Source organism: Coenobita brevimanus, chromosome 109, assembly GCF_032717465.1.
Source record: "Coenobita brevimanus isolate Jiangsu-jjx chromosome 109, ASM3271746v2, whole genome shotgun sequence".
Classification (NCBI taxonomy): Eukaryota; Metazoa; Arthropoda; class Malacostraca; order Decapoda; family Coenobitidae; genus Coenobita; species Coenobita brevimanus.
Genome location: NC_137062.1, coordinates 17369376 through 17386572, shown reverse-complemented (window position 1 = coordinate 17386572; position 17197 = coordinate 17369376).

Here is a 17197-nt window from a genome sequence, read left to right as displayed (position 1 = left end):
ATATGTAATGCATGTGAGAACAAATATGGTGACTTTGACTGATACTGTAAACAAATACGTTTTATGGAATTAATCCTGAGTTTTGAAGTGGAAACTGGTGAAAATCAAGTTAGAAGGAACCTGGAGGAATTATTGGTAGTGAATATAATTTTGTTCTGTCCACTCACTTGATGTAGTGCTGCCTACTTCTTCCTTAGCCTTTATCATTCTTTTTCCGTGCTTGCCTTCCTCTCTTCCTATCAGTCCTCTTTCCTGTCACTTCTTATTGCTTTTCTTTCCTTTACAGGTGGCTTTACATTGAGTGACAAGCCAAATGGTTTCCTGTAAGCCAAGAAACCATTTACAACGCCGGGTGGTAACCATATAACCAAACCATTCGTGCTCCCTACGTGTCAACAAGTGGGTTGGTGGAGGGTTAGTGCCCCTCCCCGTAAAACAAATAACTCAAAGTCAAATGGCCACCCCTTACGGGATTATGGCGTCTGGCAATAGATAGATAGATAGTTATGCGACAAACGTATGAATCTGATGATGTATATTTTTAATTCTGGCTACCGATATCACCCACTCTCCGAAAACTGGTGTAAATATAGAGTCGGACAACGCCCTTTCAATATTCGTACTTGACCAGCATAATGAAGGGTAAACTGGCAGTCATTATCCTTCCTAGGACTGATGGTGATACCGAGTCTGATTATCCACTTTCGTTATTCTTACTCGGCCAGCATGAGGAAAGGTGACTTCTAGCAGTCACTCTCCCTTCGAGGACAGATACAAGTACTATGCAGGAACACGAAATCATTCCCCGTCGCAGCGCTAACAATGCAGAGTTACCGCCATAAATGTATTTATTTTCAGCATGTCTGTACGGGGCAACAGGTATCTATTTTGTCAACAATATTGTATTTATTTCCGGAATTGTATTTATTTCTGGATTAGTATTCTTTTTCTCACGATATATCATATATATATTCGCACACAACATAATCATATCTTTTCATCAACCAGCAACCCGGTATTGTATCCCACATGTTATTAACGAGGACCATTTCGATGTACAGCAAATTATTTAACATGTCATTTTGCAGAACAGTGGCAGGAGTCAGTGGAGAGCTGGTCTACAGTTCTAACGAATCGGATTCGCATCCCGGCCGGGGCAGGGAACCGTTTAAGGATCTGATTTTCGTTTAAGCAGCCTTTGCTGATCTACCAGACTCCCTGCCGACTTGTCGTAAAAATACCCCTTCTAATACCAATACCCTACCAACAAAGCTCCAGGCCCAGATGGAATTCCTCCAATTGTTTTGAAAAAGTGTTCCCCTGAACTTGCCTCTGTCCTAGCTAAATTATTTAGACTATGCATACGTACTTCTTTATTCCCAAATTCATGGAAAGAAGCCACTATCCACCCAGTTCCGAAGAAAGGAAGTTCGTCTGACCCCTCCAATTACAGACCAATAGCTGTTACATCTTCTCTTGGTAAGGTATTTGAAACTTTAATTAATAAGCATATTGTTAAACATCTTGAATCCAACAACTTAATTAGTGATAGACAATACGGTTTTCGCCAAGAAAGATCCACCATTGACATACTCAATCTCTTAACTCATACCATCCATCAATCAATTGATCTTTTTGGAGAAACTCATGCAGTAGCTCTTGATATCTCTAAAGCTTTCGACAGAGTATGGCACCGTTCCCTGCTGTCCAAACTCCCTTGCTATGGACTAACGTCTTTTGTTCCTTTGATTTCTTCTTATCTTAGTGACAGGAAAATAAGAGTAAAAGTAGATGATGTATATTCGAATTTCCACTCAATTAACGCCGGCGTGCCGCAGGGATCAGTTCTGGCGCCAACCCTATTTCTGGTTCATATTAATGATCTCTTATCTGTCACTCACAATCCCATTCACTCATATGCAGATGACTCAACACTACATAGTTCATTCACACTCAGACATCCATTTACAAAGTCTAATATCTCTACCTTTCAGTTCAGTACAGCCATCTCCATAAATCAAGATCTATCTACAATCAGTGAATGGGGACAAAACAACCTTGTCTCTTTTAATGCTAGTAAAACTAAATATATACAGTTTACTAATAGACAGATATTGCCAGATTCGTACATTACCTTCAGTGCTACTAATATTCCCATCTCCAAAAGTTTTGAAATTCTTGGTGTCTCACTTAACAGTGCCCTCAGCTGGACCTCTCATGTCAGATCACTTGCTAAAACCGTCTCAAAGAAACTTGGATTATTGTGCAGAGTCCGTAACTTCTTCGCCGATGAGCAGTTAGCTATAATTTATAAGAGTCATGTGCGCTCTCAGCTTGAATATTGCTCACCCTTGTGGAATGGTTGTGGAGAGGTTGCATTAAGACAACTAGACAAAATTCAGAATAAAGCTGTTAGAATCATTAACAACCCTGCCATTACATATAAACTACCTCCCCTGCAAGTAAGAAGGAATGTTGCCTCCCTTGCATTATTTTACAGATATTTTTTTGGCAAATGCTCAGACGAAGTTGCGTCCATGCCTTCCCTCGTGCTACACGGGCATCTGGTAGCGCTCATAACTGGAATGTCACTCAGCCATACTGCAGAACTTCTGCCTATCAGAATTCTTTTATTCCCCGAACTGCATCTCTCTGGAACTCGCTTCCCCAGAGTTGTTTTCCTCCAAATTTCAACCCACAACTGTTCAAATCTAACTGTTACAGATATTTTATGAACAGAGGACACCAGTAATCTGGTGTATGGATTATTTTTTTTTACCCATTTGTTTTTCCTTCCTCCGTTCTGTTATTTATAAAAAAAAAAAAAAAATATGTGACTGCTCAGGCATGTATTTGATATGGACGGTGGGCGAAAGTGACGAAATGGTGACATGTGGGGGAGTATAGTACGTAGGATTACTTGCCCTTGGGAACAGGCTGAGAAGCGTATGCCCAAAGTTCCCCCCCCCCAAAAAAAAAAAAAAAAAAAAAGTTTCCCTTCCCTCCACCCATCCCATGTCTCGCAGTTCTGTGTTTACAGGTAATTTCCAAGTTTCAAGCAATGCCTATAAATCCTGATGCTTTTTGTAGCAGACTCTCTGTTACCCGCATTGCATAGTATGCTTCCTGTAAGGAGGACTATCTATCTATCTATCTATTGCCAGACGCCTCAATCCCGTTGGGGTGGCCACAAACAAATCGCCTCCACGTCGTCCTGTCCCCCGCCATTTCACTGCCCTGCTCCCAACTCACACCCCCCTCTCTCAAATACCTCTCCACCCCATCCCTCCATCTCATCCTCGGTCTCCCCCTCCCTCTTACCCCCTCCACCTCACTTACATACACTCTCTTCGTCAGTCTTTTACCCTCCATCCTCTCCACATGGCCAAACCACCTCAGCGTGTTCCTCATAACACTTCCTATCACATCCACATCCACACCACAATGCTCCTTTATATCCTCATTCGTCAGCCTGTCTCTCCATGTGACTCCACAGGCTCCTCTCAAATAACTCATTTCCACTCCTTTCACTCTTGACTTGTGTCCTACCAACAACGTCCAAGCTTCACTTCCATACGTTAGAGTTGGTATCATGTAGTAACTTTTTCACTTCCATGCTCACTTCCCTGTGAGCCAATATGAACAAACACTGCACTGACACATTGCTTGAAGGTTGAAGCTTTCTCATAAACGCAAAACATGAGGAGACTGTACTTTTATGGTGCACAATAAACCTAGGAGGAAGGTTCAGCCCCTTTCGCATAATGACGCATTTATAATGTTATTCCTGATACCGCCAGACGATTTCATACAGGAGAGGAGAGTCCTACCTGTGAAGGGGTTCTGATGGCTATGACTAGCTATTTCCCTTTTGAAGACTTTCTTCTAATCTTAATTAAAGTGCCTGGAGATAACATGATTTGAAAAGTTCATTCTCGTTGTGATAAATTTAGATAAATTACAAGATGGACAAATAATTCTTTTCAGCAATTCGTTTACCTTGTGAGGCAAAACTCAGTGGAAGTCGTAGTGATATTAACGTCATGTGTCACCTCCAGTGCAACTATAACCTTAACTAACTTCTAAGAAAACTGGAGACGAAGCATTTCATTGCTCATTTCAACGCGGCTTGATTATATAGGCAAGAGGAGTTAGTGGCATCCATGTTTCATATTAAATTGCAAAGCTTATTAGCAACTGGTAAAGATGCCATGGTCAGGTAATTTAGTGATACCCTCAAGGTTGCCTACCTTTACATGATGCCACACACACATTGTTTATAAACTGTTTTTGTTTCTATTTATTTATTTTTTCATTATTTACACACTCTGTCGTCTTTATCATCATCACCATCATTCTCACCATGATCATCAACTTTTCTTCACATCCTTCTCGCAACTAATTTACATGAGACGTATGAGTTAATAAGTGTGTGTCTTCTAACGCACTTAATTTCAGAACTAGACTATACTGTGTATATGCGTATGTAAATACTCTCAGACCCACATTCATATCCAGCTAGAGGCGGCATCTCTGCCAGGGGAATAAAGGACAGTCAGGAAGAATGACTGTAATTGTGCCTGAATATTTAGGTCACATATGAACTGGGACTACACACACACACACACACACACACACACACACACACACACACACACACACACACACACACACACACACACACACCTTGCACCTGAAACTCGGTCTCTTTGCAAATAATCAGGTTAATTTCTTCATGAAATACCAATTTCCAAATAAAACATCCAGTCTAGGATAGTGTAGGTAGTGTAGAAAAAGCCTGGAGCAAGAGACGTCTCTTTCTCTTTCAGAGGAAATGTAAATTCGGACATAAACAAGCAATTTCTTATCTTCCTAAGGTTCAGTTAAGCAGTTCCGTCAAAATGGGATGCACACTCTCTCTCCCAGCTTTTCTCTTTATACGTGCCTACATCTTTGTTCTATGTCAGTTCTTTTTTGTTTGTTACCAGCCTTCAAAAATGGCTCCCTTTCACCCTTCAGTGTGATGAAGACTGCAATATGAGTAAGTGTGGCTTGGAACTGCGATGACTGGGTGGTCAGTGTATTAGTATCGTGATACATGAGCCCCGAGTCCAGGGCTTGAGCACAGGCCGTGGCGTACATTCAAACTGGGTGTTAATAGATTGTCATATTCTTGCACATGTTTGTTCTCAGTCGGTTCTGCCGATGACAAACAGGCCCGGAACATACAGACATACTCGTAGTCAGAACATTCCAACTTATAACTGCATCACTGTTCCTACGGTCACCCCTTCCCCATCCATACTTTGCCAGCATGGGGAAGGGAGGAATATGGCTATTACTTTTACTCTTCGGGAAAGATACGGTCGTGTATCTGATCTAATATTATGTACTGATTCAGATGCACATTTTGGAGATTTAACTATGTCGTTTCGATGACGTCTCTCTCTCTCTCTCTCTCTCTCTCTCTCTCTTTGTGTGTGTGTTTGTACATTCATAAGAATTTATCCACTTCTTTTGCTCTATCACGCTCACTTTACGAGTGACGGATTCCTCATTTACATAGAAGACTATGACTTCCAGGATCAATATTTAGCTCAGCACATTCTTTCCAGTAACAGTCAAGTACTCTACCAATTGACCAACAAATCCAGCCAGCCAGAATCATCCCCTCCTCCCCATTATGTCATCCAACGTTCGCACCTCACCTGTCCACGTAAACTCAAACTGTAATTCACTCACCTTAACTCGGCCGATAATTTCATCCTTTTGTGGATTATTTCGCGCAACTTGATGGCAAAATCAGACAATGATATTTCTCTAAAACCTTCCTTAACACTCATCATGATTTGCATCATATTCTATCGTTAATCCATTACATATCAGCATTGAAAACGAAGACTTCTTAGTTTTAGAACCATTTAAGATGAAAAGAGTATGCAAGAAGCTCCCAGCCCTCCCAGTCCACATTTCATCTTACACACTTATCTATGTGATTAGGTTTCATGCTGACAGCTCGAGAAAACACAGAGAGGCCAATATTGCATCAGTTACCTTTCCCGATTTAACGAATATATTGTGTGATTTATTGACAGGAATTTTCTTTTCATACAAATGAAAGAATAAGTATTTGATGACACCTTACCTCCTCTGATTAAACCTACATTAACCCAGCCTAACCTATCGAATAATTCGTAATTTCAAAGAATTTTCGACACATCCCCATAGATATGTAATTTCCAAATAATAGTCTTACATTTTTCCCGTATATTTTGAAGGAATGGGACAGACAATACAATTAGAAAATGTGGCTGATGTAAACAGTATCCATCTGGGCAAAGAAGAAAATGTATTATCTAAAATTTGCCAAATTTCTCATTTAATTGTAAAGATCCGCTTCACAGATATGATGCAGTTCATTAAAAGTCCAGCAGTCTTATGGCAATAACCTGAACTTAATTTCGGAAGACAAGTCCTTCACTCTGAACTCTCCCCCAACCATGTTTTTTTCCTGTAAACTTTTAGGCGGAAGTTTAGGTTCCAGGTGCCAGGGACAATTCGAAGCTGGAGACGGAGGAGGAGGAGGAAAAGTAGAGTAAAAAGGGGAAGAAGGAAGAATGGATGAGAGGGAGTGAAGGAAGAAAGGAAGAGAAGGAATAACGAAGGGAGTAGGAATAATGGAAGGAAGATGGGGAAGATGAGAGCTGGGAAGGCATGATTTGTGAACTGACAGGATGTGGTGGAGTGACAGGATGGATGGACAGACAGAGGAAGTCAGAGTAATAGCACTGCATGTATGAGTGAAATACGGATGTGATGAAGCTACGGTGACTCGGTGGTGGCGGGTATGTCTCACGACCCAAGTGCACCACAAGTGTAGGGTTGGAAATCCAAACTGTGTCTTAGTTTCGAAAGGACTCCCAGTGACAAGTAAATTTGTTACCCGCTAGGCAGAGTAGAAACAAGTCATCAGCCGAGATAAACAGAATTAAACGGTGTGCTAATAGTGTGTCCTTTCATTAGCCAAAATATGTTCCCACCTTGTTTTTACACACACACAATATATATATATATATATATATATATATATATATATATATATATATATATATATATATATATATATATATATATATTGTTACAGAACAGAGAAAACTGTCCAGCAAAGTTCCAGGTTCAAAACAAAAGAGTTAGGTAAAATTATAAGTTAAAGTTTAATGCTCAAACTAACAACTAAACATTCAGGACTCATAAGGATAATGTAATGGCAAAAACAGGTTAAATATATGGTTAACTGCAATAGCCTCTATTAACACGAAATTAGCAAGAGTAAATTTATCTAAGTCAGCCTTGATAAAATGAGAAAACCGGATAATGCTCAGTGAATGTAAGATATATTATTACAGATACAAAATATTATCAATAATGGCCAGTGTTGCCAGATCTACCGAAATATCGTGAGATCTACTGAATTTCTGATGGATCTCAAGAAATACCGAATTATTGCTCTAATCTACTGAATTTTGAAAGGTTCTCCAGAAAATCGGCAGAAATTATGCTTCCCGGCAGTTGAAAATCCATAAAAGCTAAATATGAGAGAGAGAGAGAGAGAGAGAGAGAGAGAGAGAGGGGGAGAGGGAGGGGGGGGAGGCCCAGGGGAGGGGTGAGGGAGGACTGGATGCCCGGTGTTGTGACGTTCTCTGTACGTGTGCCACTGCCGACTGCCACCCGTTCGTAATAAACACGTTGGTGTGTACAGGAAGGCGATGAGACTGAACGCTCGGGGTTGAGTTGCAGACAATGAGGAACACACATCCACGAGACCTAATATAATGGCCTAAAGGCTCAAAATATTTTGTTGATTTATTTGGATGTTAAGTTTGTAAGGTTGACTAGTTAGTAATTCTGCCAATATCGAATCCAGCGCTTTTCTATTGCTTTTAATTTGTAAATATAGTGGCCGCTGAGGACGAGACGAGGTGCAGGGAGATAGACATTAGTGCAGCAAATCTTACAAGTACCCAGTTGTGCCTTGCCATAATTGAAAGATGAGAAGTTTTAATAGATCATAATATGTTTTGGGGATATTTTAAAGTAAACGATGGCATATACCGATTTAATCAGTTCATTTTTGCAAAAAAAAAAAAAAAAAAAAAAAAAAAAAACGATGTCCGAATTACTGTCATTTACGGTCGTTAAAAAGCTACTCGATATTCATTATATTCATTTTCGTAGGGAACACCTGAGTCGTGTTGATTTGCATATAAAAGAAAGATTTTGTAATTTTTATTTTGTGAAGAAAATTATATTTTGTTTTGTAATATTTCACCAACTATTGTAATAAGATATTAAATATATAAAAAGCTTCTCCTTAATTTCATTAAATTGATTCCAGAAATATATATGTTAAGTACCAATATGGTGCATATATATACTGGTGTGTGTCTACCGAATTTTTACCTGTATCTACTGAATTTTTTGGCAATTTTCTCCTGAAATTTCCTCTGCACCATATGGCAACACTGATAATGGCTGACACTTAAAACACATGAATCACAAAAACCTCACTAGGCCTACGAATTAACACCTTATGCTATACAGTACAAGAAAAAATGCAATAACACTTATACTCAAATTACACAGCAGTTAGATGGTTGGAGACTTCCTGAGCACTCACAAAAATAACAACTGTACAGGGGAGGACAGAGATGTGAACAATATGAGGAGTAGATCTAAGTGGCAATTAATGCAGAGACTGAGCTCATTATATAGGGGCCGGCAAAGCTTGATACAACTTGTAAGAAGGACGCGCAAATGAAGCCATAGGGGACAAAGAGTTGACAATCCCGCTCTGAACAACAGAAAGAACGACTTACTCTACTATAAGGGTAGAAGAGGGGAGTGAGGTAGAACACGCTCGTGATCAAACATGCAGCATACTGTACGTTAGAATTACACAAAGGATGATGAAATCATAGGCTATGTAACAATATATATATATATATATATATATATATATATATATATATATATATATATATATATATATATATATATATAAAATCTTCGACCTTCACATGCATCACTCTCTTCAGGCACTGCATCCCCATTCATTCCAAACTTGTATGTGATTATTTTCATACTAAAACTTCTCTAGCAATATCCTGCAAAAGATAATACATGGGATACTGCAGTTACTTTTACAGGCTTATGATGACGGTGGTAATGATATGGCATATTGCATTTACAGTTGCAGGGATATGATGATGGTGATGGTGAAGGTGCAGATACTGACACGACAGGATGGACAGCGTGTAGTACTGACATTACACACTTCACCATACTAACCACACACTAACACCACTATTTTTAACCCACTCTCTAATGCAAGAATTAACTAGAAGTTTCGGTCAATAATCCTTTTACACATGTGTAATTCCAAAGTAATGAAGTGAGATCAAAGTCCTTCTAACGCGCTTGAATATCGCTGCATCGTTATCAAAATATCATTGGGATTTCAAGGTAATGCAAGCAAACCACAGACCGCCATTGTGCAGCTGCCATTATCACGTTTTGTAATTTTGCCAGGTCTCCCTGACGCACGTTTTCACTCAGTGGGATGATAACCTTTCATTTAATTCTTGCTGCCGCCTACGACTGTATTCAGCATAGGAGGAGACATCTCGCTGTGACGGCGTTAAAGGCAATATTTATTTTACCTTTATGATAGGGTTATTTATATTCATTTCTTTTCTACCAGACACACTCCGTTATTCAGCTAAGGGCAGACAATCGTCACGGAAAGGTTGAATATATGAAAGTATCCGACAACGAAGCTGAAACCTGTAACAATAAAGAAAAAGCCATATAAGTTATAAAACTAGTCGCGTCGAATCACACGTCAGATTTTGGCTGGATCATTGTTTATGCGGCAAAAATGCCCGACATTAGTGGTTAAAAGAATACAAAGAGTGTTTGCTTTTAATGCTTGGTAAGGTAGAGGGGGTAAGGTAGGTTAAGGTAAGGTAATGTAGGGTAGGTAGGTTAGAAATAGGGTAGGGTAATTTGTCTCCCTTCCTCTTCCGCTCTCTTTCCGTTACTTTCTTTCCCGTCACTACGCATTGCTCTCTCTCTCTCTCTCTCTCTCTCTCTCTCTCTCTCTCTCTGTCACGCGCCCTCGAGGCAAATCGCATCATAAAGTGGATGTGACAGTAAACGCTAACACTAATATCAACCATTAGGTACACAGGGTCAGAAATAAGAGAAATAAAAGTCGGAACTAACAATATTCTGAAAATGAGTTGCGATATTGGAGTAACCTAGAGAGAGAGAGAGAGAGAGAGAGAGAGAGAACGTTTTTTGATCAGCAGCATTGTCGGTATAAGGTAACTAGGTATCCTTCCTAGTGTTTTGAGCTCACTGCTGTCCCAGAAAAAGTGGTTCATCACTACTCTCCTTATTTTCCTCCTCCTCACTCCACATCATCATCATGAAAATAATCCCTATTTGTATAGTTGCTGGGATGGAGAAGATAAAAAAGAAAAGAAAAAAACTTTAAACGACAAAGGTGCTAAAAACTGAAGTCATTGTTCAGTGACATGGTCCAACATGCAGTCACTCGTCATTGAAGGCTTGGATATTTTCAGCATAAAAGTTGCTGTTATAAGTAAAAGATCCAGCGAACAAGAGTTAAAGTTATCAAGGAAACATCTGTAGGGTAACTCATCCTGAATGCATATACTCGCGGAGAATAATGTCACCCTGATTTTTGGTCACATTCTGAAAGTCTGTTGGGTTCCGGAAACAGCATTACCGGGTTTCGCAAGTCACTGTTTACTTTTTGTTGTTTATCGTCAAGAAGCGGATCACAGTTTAGGTCTGCAGCTGTAACAGACGGAGATAAACCTAAACAGCACAATCGTTCCACTGTCTTCCCCGGCCATCTACTAGACTACTACTATATTCCCACCGTCCGCATCAGTACCAGTATTTCTTTTACATCACTTCACCTCTTATTCCTCGTGGTCTCCACCTCTCCGTTGTTTTTCCACCCTTTCACAACGTTTCTTAATACTTTTCCAGCTATCCTCCAAAGCCTCCTCCTCCACCACGATGGTATCATTTGATAGAAAGATCCCACTTCCTTTCTTCTCTACTGCCAGTACCACCACCCTTTTACGACATCACACCACTTCTGCCCCCACTACCTTTCCACTCTGCCAGCACCAGTATGACCATCTCTCCACCGTTCCACCTCTTTCTCTTTCGCCTCTCCATCATATTCAACACCAGCACCATCCTTGCCTCACCCTCACAGAGCCATTTCCATGCCAGACAGCCAGGGGAACTATTGTCCCGGCTGTATGGCCCATTGTAATCCACTGCGCATAACTGGATTAGTGCCCTACTCTCTCTCTCTCTCTCTCTCTCTCTCTCTCTCTCTCTCTCCTTGTTTACATAGCGGCTACTGGATTGTATTTTCAACATTTTGACTATAAGAGGCCACCTTGAAGCTGAATACAGTCATCATACGGTAGCAACAATAAAGCAGTTTAGCGTCACCACGTGCTGAAAAAAATTAAAAGCACCTTTCTGTCATAACCTTTCCGATCGCGAGTATGGGTTCCGCCTATGATGCTCCACTAGCGATCTGCTCACCTACCCTCCTTTCAAATCCTGGTCATCCTCCTTTCGGAACTTTGGCGATAGCTTTCCCATTGCACTTGATATCTCAGTGGTTTTCGATCAAGTCTGGCATACTCTTTAATTTTCAAACTGCCCCCCTACGATTTCTGTTCTTCTATCTGTGCCTTCATCTCTAACTTCCTTTCTGGTCATTCTATAGCTTCTTTTGCAGACGGCCACTGCTCTTCTAGGGCGATCAACAATGGTGTTCCTCTTTGTTCTGTCCTGTCTCCATCTCTCTTCCTTCTATTCATGAGACTTTCTGAGCTGTACATCTAACCCTATCCACTCATATGCTGATGACTCCACCCATCACCTTTCCATTTGCTTCCAGCAGTGTCCATCTAAGCAGTTACTTCAACAAACAAGAGATGAGGCTATGGCACACTTAATATCTGATTTGGCCCATCTCTCTGATTAGGATAAAAACAATATTGTTGTATTTAAAACATCAAAACCTCAGATTTAACATCTATCGAACCTGTCAAAATCTTCCGCAAGGGTTTCCTCTAATTGGTAAAGATATCCGAATCAGTCCTGGACCATCCTTGAACATACGAGTACTTGTGGTTTTATTCTTTCTGGATATATCTTGGAAAGATCATATCACCTCTCTAGTAAAATCTTCTTCCAAGATATTAGGTGTGCAAAGTCAACCCCATTCCTTCTCAACCTCTGCACAATTGTTGACTTTTTACATGGGTTGTATTCTCCCCCGTGTTGTGTACAACTCTCATGTGTGGGGAGGCTCCTCAAATACAGCTGTTCTTAACAAGATGGAGCCAAAGGCTTTTCATTTCATTAACTCTTCCCCTCTTATCGGCTCCCATCAACTTTTGTTTTTTCGCTGCACTGTTGCAACTTTATCTCTTTTCCTATCGCTGCTTCATTGAACTGTCTGCTTCCATCCCTTCACCACTACGGCGGGCGCGTACCACCCATCTAGCAGCAGACTCTCAATGTATTGTCCAACTCTCTAATGCAGGAGTTAACCGTTACTCCCAGTCCTTCACGTAATCAACATGTCAACTCCGCATCTGTCTTCTCCTGTCTGTATTTTCTTCTGCCTATGACCTCCAGTCCTTTAAACGCAATGTGTCCAGGCAGCTCGAAGTGAACAGATTTTGAATGTGGCTCTCTATTAATTATGTTTTTATTTTTTCTTGGAGGAACCAATCTTTCTGCCTTCTGGCCTTTTGTCCCTTATTATTTTCATTAAAAAAATAGTAGTAGTTGCAGTAGCAGCAGTAGCAGCAGCAGTAGTAGTAGGAGTAGTAGTAGTAGGAGTAGTAGTAGCAGTAGTGGTAGTAGTAATAGTAATAGTAGTAGCAGTAGTGGTAGTATTAGTAATAGTAGTAGTAGTAGTAGTAATAGTAATAGTAGTAGTAGTAGTAGTAATAGTAGTAGTAGCGCGGCAATGTACGCATTTCATGCACTAGTATATAACTCATACCACAATGTGCAGTATGTAGTGTCTGCTGGAGACATACACAGCTTCTCACTAGGAGTGTCAATCCACATGATGTATATCCACAATCCTGTTGTCCCAGGCGACCAAGAATTTCGTGACGTATTCAAACACGTGGGCTAACCAGCTCTAGTCAGTTAGTCCACGTGAATGGAAATTACCAGATAGTACATCACACATACTCATCCCCTCAGAGCTGTATATAATGTCAGAGAGATTCCCATCAGGTCAGAAGGGGATAGAGTCCGAGAGTACGATCCAGGGCAGAAGGCAGAAGACAGTCAGCTAGGAGGTTTGCCGTCATGCTACGTTACGCTGTCAATCACACTTCGATATAAGTGTGTACAATAAACTCTGTAACCTAAGAGTGCTCTGTAACTCACCTCGCTTACGATACGAGAAAGAGACCCACCTATTCACTCTACTCCACGATGCACCATTTTACTAAGCAGCGGCCCACATTACATTCCACTGGTGATAGAGAGGAAGCCATTAATCTACGATAAACCCACAATCTCTCCATCTAATCAAACCCCTCGGCTACGTTCATCAATAGCAAGAGTAGTAGTAGTTTTAGCAGCAGTAACGCTGGTTACACGTTCAAATTCATTAAAACGAAAACCCAGTGGACTGAAAACTTAATTTACTGTTCTCTGGTAAAGAAATGTGCTTCTTTTGGGGTCTAGGAAGGGAGATGAGGGACGTTTGTATGACCGTGTACCGTAGTATATCGGTTGCATCTCTGCCACAGCAAGAAGGTGTCTCTGTCCAGCACGAATAAATGTACAAAAAGGCGCCTCGTACAAGAGTGGTTACAAACAAAAGCTTCAAAGTTGTCACTGCCGCCTCCATCATACATAGTGAAGAGGTTACACAGCCTCCTTTAACTTCTCATGAAAGAATTTTCCTTCCTAAAACCAAATGAGAACGTCTGGTGTGGTAAAAATATATTTCAGTAACATCAGTGCGATATATATATATTTTTTTAATCTCCATAAGACATTATCTAGCAAAGCAGAGTTGATTGAACTCTAGAGGTCAGATACAGCATGTACAGTATGGTATTCATTAGTAGTCGCCTTAGGTGAATAAAAAAAAAAAAACATTGAGTACTTGCCTGATGTGAATACAGTGATCTGGTCTCCATCAAGAATAAACCTGAAACACAGCCATGGTGGTCACAGGAATGCAGTTTAGCGCTGCGAAATTTCCAGTGTGGCCTCCCTTATACGAAGCTCAAACACTACAGCTTTCACCCTCGATGGACATACTGAAGATTGGCACCTTTGTTCACATGGCTGGACTTTATTGGATTTAAAATTCAGAGTTATGGATTCGAGATGGATAGGAATGGAAGAGTTTGGGGGATTGGTGTTAGTCAACAGCACTTTCATCATCATCATCATCATCATCATTATCATCAAACAAACAAACACATATGCCTACCTAAGACATGGCGTCTCCAAAAATCCCTGTTATTATTGTTATTACCATCATCTCGGCCGTGATTCCCGTCTAAAGGTTGGGGTGAGGTACGATCCAGGCTCATTATCATCATCACCATCATCATCATCATCATCATCATCATGCTTTATTCTCATGCTCAGATGAGAGATGAAACGGAGAAGGCTACAGAAAAAGAGACAAAATACTAAACTGGTATAACCATTAAACAACATACTCAGTAAAATTGGCCACACAACTATTCACAGCCATTCAAACCTTCGAAATCCTGGTTCTCCCTCACAGGCCTATCCATACTCACTTAGTTTTTTTCTAACATTTTTTATTAGATTTGCTTCACAAATAGAATAGGATAGAGTAATTCTGTCAAATGCCATCACATACACTAATGCATTGTTAGAAATTAACTGAAGGGCTTCTGTCTTTCTTTACACTTTTAACTTGCTTATCTTTCATTGGATTGTTTTATTTTGGGCAAGGCGAATGGAAAGGGGAGTGTTGATGATAACGCAAATAAGACAGGCAATTCATATGACAGCCGCTCTAACCGCAGCTATTTCCACCAGGTGCCCTTTGTCTCTGTACAGACCCCTCAGACATCCCAGCTATCCACCACACGCGCCCCAGACACACCCCAGCAGCAAACCAGAAACACAGACATTATTTTCCAGCCATCAACACATGACCCCCAGTAGTGTACTCATCAAGTAAAATTTTGCCTATGACTCCACTTGACTAGATTTCATCCTTCAAAATAAGGCACAGTGATTCAATAAATACCTGAGTCAGGGAGGTACATACCCACTGGATTTGACCCCCTTATGAGGGCAGCAAAAATGGAGAGAAGCTATCACCAGTACTCGTAAAGTGGACTTCGTGAGCGCGTGAAGAGCGAGCGAGCATTTGTGCATATGCTCATCATCATAATTTCATCTTGGTGTAAACTTTCAACGGTCTTGGTGGAGTGACGCCCCACAGGAAGTGCGAGGAAAGCCTTCTGTGAAGCCAAGGCTCAGTTTGCCTGGGCGGTAACTCACGAACAGAGAAAGAAGGGGGCACAACTGAGTGGTAAGGGATTGAAAACTTTATGACAAATAGTTTATGACAAATTTACTTTCTTTCAAATACAGTATAAAAAAACGATGCCAAAAGAATATAGGGGGTACTCTTATATTCCACACAGTACTGCTCTAAGTAATAATAATTATTTCACCCTCTAAACATAGAAAAAACTTTCTTCTAAAATACCCGGTAATGAGCGTAATACCCTACATTTAATTGTTAGAATTCATGCAAGAAAACATAGTGATAAAACAGGAAATCTTTTTAAATTCGATTTCACAGTGGAGCATGTCAATAAAAGCCCTTGGTACAATCCCTTGGAAAACTGGGATTCCAGAGGATTTCTATGGTCTGGAGTAAATATAGCCTATAGCTTAAAACAAAATTTATTGAATGTGTCTACTACCTGCTGCAAAAATCTCTTCTCTATCTCACATAGTAGAAAAGTTATTCCATCGCAATCAGGCAGGACCGGGTCGTGTCAGGCTGCCCATTTCTCAGCTGAACATAGGGTAAACATTGCTTCACTCGCTGCGCTTGCTCACTCGTAATAAGAGTACCCACTGATGTAAGTAATATGGGCAATTTTCTTCAGCTTAGAAGCAATTCTTCATAATGATGGAGTTAAAGAAGTCCACACTTAACCACTCAAGATCGACAGTTCTCTCTATGGAAAGACGGTGAAATGAAGAAAAGAAGGATCATTCAGGTGCTGAAGTGGATGTGCAAGAAAGCACTTGAGAACCCTGAGATGGTTTAACCATTTGTAGTGAATGGAGAAAAAGGGATTGACTAGAAAAGTATTTGTGAATGAGGCGGATGAGAGAGAAGGGAAGGGGAGACAGAGAATGAGATGGAGAGATGGGGTAGAGAGGTATATGAGGGAGACATTTGTGAGTTGGGGAGAGAGCAGCCTGATGGTGGAGTGCCACTTTCCCACTCGTGAACCAGCAATGAATGGATCTGCCGAATCATGTAGTCATTTGAAGCTGAGATTTGCTTTCACTGTCTAAATACGATCCATCCATCGTGCATAGATTTCAATCCGGGGGCTGAAGGAAGCTAACACGTTTCGATCTGTTACAATGCATTTTTGCTAACGCCTCTTCAGATAGTGAGCTGATGGCAAAACCTGAATCCATAAAAAGTGAGACATCTACCTCACCGCAATTTCCACGCACAAATACCCTTAACTAGTCTAATACATGAACAATACTGAGTGGTAGTGCATTGTGCTGGGTGACTGTTAGGTTGGGGTGCTTTTGAATGTCGTGCTGCTCTTCCGCTGTCTGACAACATGCAAGGTAATGATGCTCCTCTGTTGTATGAGTTTTGGAATCTTTATGATACATGCAATAAGGGTGGTGCAGTCTTGAACATGTATACCAACATGGCTCATGATGATTTCGTCCATGTTTGCGCGAACAGCTTAATTTGCAGTGACCAGTTAAACCACAATACCAGCATACGATCGAGAACTGTTGGCAACGACGCATAGGTGACTGGCCAGACTGCCTT